The sequence below is a fragment of the Haemaphysalis longicornis genome, unplaced genomic scaffold, assembly GCF_048455015.1.
Source record: "Haemaphysalis longicornis isolate Haplotype H1 unplaced genomic scaffold, Haemaphysalis longicornis Haplotype H1 scaffold_4, whole genome shotgun sequence".
NCBI lineage: Eukaryota > Metazoa > Arthropoda > Arachnida > Ixodida > Ixodidae > Haemaphysalis > Haemaphysalis longicornis.
The window spans coordinates 207,470,782-207,474,043 of record NW_027526361.1 but is presented as its reverse complement, the minus strand read 5'-3'; the positions used below and the strand labels follow the sequence as shown (position 1 = coordinate 207,474,043).

Here is a 3,262-nt window from a genome sequence, read left to right as displayed (position 1 = left end):
TCTTTGGCGTTGTAGACTGCCGGCATTTCTTTCTGTATTTCCTAACGAGCCCCTCATTTCCAAACCCTATTATCGCGCGAAAGCTTAGCGAGGGCCCTCGGTTCTGGCAGCCTTGATGCCAAGGTAGCATAAGAGGGCTTCCCGCCAGTTGACCGCTCATGACCGGCTGTAGACGTTCGCGTCACGCCCCGGGGGTTGAAAAAGAAGGTCCCCTTCTCCCCGTGTAGTCTGAGTGGCGCTGGCTACCACCCTCAAGCGTCAGATACAGTTGTAGTAAATATAAATACCCCAGAAAGTGAAGCAGAACACAGTCGCCGAGATAGCCGAATTGGTAAGGCATTCGAGATCTAATCGAAAGGCGTGGGTTCGGTCCCCACTCTGGGCGCATGTTTTTCTTTCTTTCTTTCTCTCGTAATTAATAAAAAATTAATAATAATGTAACGTCAATAACGGTAAAAAAAAACAAAAAAATTGTCTAACCTTCCCTTATGCCTTCTTTGGCGTTGTAGACTGCTGGCATTTCTTTCTGTATTTCCTACCGAGCCCCTCATTTCCAAACCCTATTATCGCGCGAAAGCTTAGCGAGGGCCCTCGGTTCTGGCAGCTTTGATGCCAAGGTAGCATAAGAGGGCTTCCCGCCAGTTGACCGCTCATGACCGGCTGTAGACGTTCGCGTCACGCCCCGGGGGTTGAAAAAGAAGGTCCCCTTCTCCCCGTGTAGTCTGAGTGGCGCTGGCTACCACCCTCAAGCGTCAGATACAGTTGTAGTAAATATAAATACCCCAGAAAGTGAAGCAGAACACAGTAGCCCAGATAGCCGAATTGGTAAGGCATTCGAGATCTAATCGAAAGGCGTGGGTTCGGTCCCCACTCTGGGCGCATGTTTTTCTTTCTTTCTTTCTCTCGTAATTAATAAAAAATTAATAATAATGTAACGTCACTAACGGTAAAAAAAAATTGTCTAACCTTCCCCTATGCCTTCTTTGGCGTTGTAGACTGCCGGAATTTCTTTCTGTATTTCCTAACGAGCCCCTCATTTCCAAACCCTATTATCGCGCGAAAGCTTAGCGAGGGCCCTCGGTTCTGGCAGCCTTGATGCCAAGGTAGCATAAGAGGGCTTCCCGCCAGTTGACCGCTCATGACCGGTTGTAGACGTTCGCGTCACGCCCCGGGGGTTGAAAAAGAAGGTCCCCTTCTCCCCGTGTAGTCTGAGTGGCGCTGGCTACCACCCTCAAGCGTCAGATACAGTTGTAGTAAATATAAATACCCCAGAAAGTGAAGCAGAACACAGTCGCCCAGATAGCCGAATTGGTAAGGCATTCGAGATCTAATCGAAAGGCGTGGGTTCGGTCCCCACTCTGGGCGCATGTTTTTCTTTCTTTCTTTCTCTCGTAATTAATAAAAAATTAATAATAATGTAACGTCACTAACGGTAAAAAAAAAACAAAAAAATTGTCTAACCTTCCCTTATGCCTTCTTTGGCGTTGTAGACTGCTGGCATTTCTTTCTGTATTTCCTACCGAGCCCCTCATTTCCAAACCCTATTATCGCGCGAAAGCTTAGCGAGGGCCCTCGGTTCTGGCAGCTTTGATGCCAAGGTAGCATAAGAGGGCTTCCCGCCAGTTGACCGCTCATGACCGGCTGTAGACGTTCGCGTCACGCCCCGGGGGTTGAAAAAGAAGGTCCCCTTCTCCCCGTGTAGTCTGAGTGGCGCTGGCTACCACCCTCAAGCGTCAGATACAGTTGTAGTAAATATAAATACCCCAGAAAGTGAAGCAGAACACAGTAGCCCAGATAGCCGAATTGGTAAGGCATTCGAGATCTAATCGAAAGGCGTGGGTTCGGTCCCCACTCTGGGCACATGTTTTTCTTTCTTTCTCTCGTAATTAATAAAAAATTAATAATAATGTAACGTTACTAACGGTAAAAAAAAATTGTCTAACCTTCCCCTATGCCTTCATTGGCGTTGTAGACTGCCGGCATTTCTTTCTGTATTTCCTAACGAGCCCCTCATTTCCAAACCTTTTATCGCGCGAAAGCTTAGCGAGGGCCCTCGGTTCTGGCAGCCTTGATGCCAAGGTAGCATAAGAGGGCTTCCCGCCAGTTGACCGCTTATGACCGGCTGTAGACGTTCGCGTCACGCCCCGGGGGTTGAAAAAGAAGGTCCCCTTCTCCCCGTGTAGTCTGAGTGGCGCTGGCTACCACCCTTAAGCGTCAGATACAGTTGTAGTAAATATAAATACCCCAGAAAGTGAAGCAGAAGACAGTCGCCCAGATAGCCGAATTGGTAAGGCATTTGAGATCTAATCGAAAGGCGTGGGTTCGGTCCCCACTCTGGGCGCATGTTTTTCTTTCTTTCTTTCTCTCGTAATTAATAAAAAATTAATAATAATGTAACGTCACTAACGGTAAAAAAAAATTGTCTAACCTTCCCCTATGCCTTCTTTGGCGTTGTAGACTGCCGGCATTTCTTTCTGTATTTCCTAACGAGCCCCTCATTTCCAAACCCTATTATCGCGCGAAAGCTTAGCGAGGGCCCTCGGTTCTGGCAGCCTTGATGCCAAGGTAGCATAAGAGGGCTTCCCGCCAGTTGACCGCTCATGACCGGCTGTAGACGTTCGCGTCACGCCCCGGGGGTTGAAAAAGAAGGTCCCCTTCTCCCCGTGTAGTCTGAGTGGCGCTGGCTACCACCCTCAAGCGTCAGATACAGTTGTAGTAAATATAAATACCCCAGAAAGTGAAGCAGAACACAGTCGCCCAGATAGCCGAATTGGTAAGGCATTCGAGATCTAATCGAAAGGCGTGGGTTCGGTCCCCACTCTGGGCGCATGTTTTTCTTTCTTTCTTTCTCTCGTAATTAATAAAAAATTAATAATAATGTAACGTCACTAACGGTAAAAAAAATTGTCTAACCTTCCCCTATGCCTTCTTTGGCGTTGTAGACTGCCGGCATTTCTTTCTGTATTTCCTAACGAGCCCCTCATTTCCAAACCCTATTATCGCGCGAAAGCTTAGCGAGGGCCCTCGGTTCTGGCAGCCTTGATGCCAAGGTAGCATAAGAGGGCTTCCCGCCAGTTGACCGCTCATGACCGGCTGTAGACGTTCGCGTCACGCCCCGGGGGTTGAAAAAGAAGGTCCCCTTCTCCCCGTGTAGTCTGAGTGGCGCTGGCTACCACCCTCAAGCGTCAGATACAGTTGTAGTAAATATAAATACCCCAGAAAGTGAAGCAGAACACAGTCGCCCAGATAGCCGAATTGGTAA

General features: G+C 48.4%; 1 non-coding gene across 1 annotated transcript; it reads left to right on the top strand.

Moving 5' to 3' along the window:
* Positions 1-1,788: 1,788 nt before the first annotated feature.
* Positions 1,789-1,860, top strand: Trnar-ucu (transfer RNA arginine (anticodon UCU)). The gene has a single exon. It is a non-coding gene; the product is annotated as a tRNA-Arg (tRNA).
* The last annotated feature ends 1,402 nt before the right edge of the window (positions 1,861-3,262 follow it).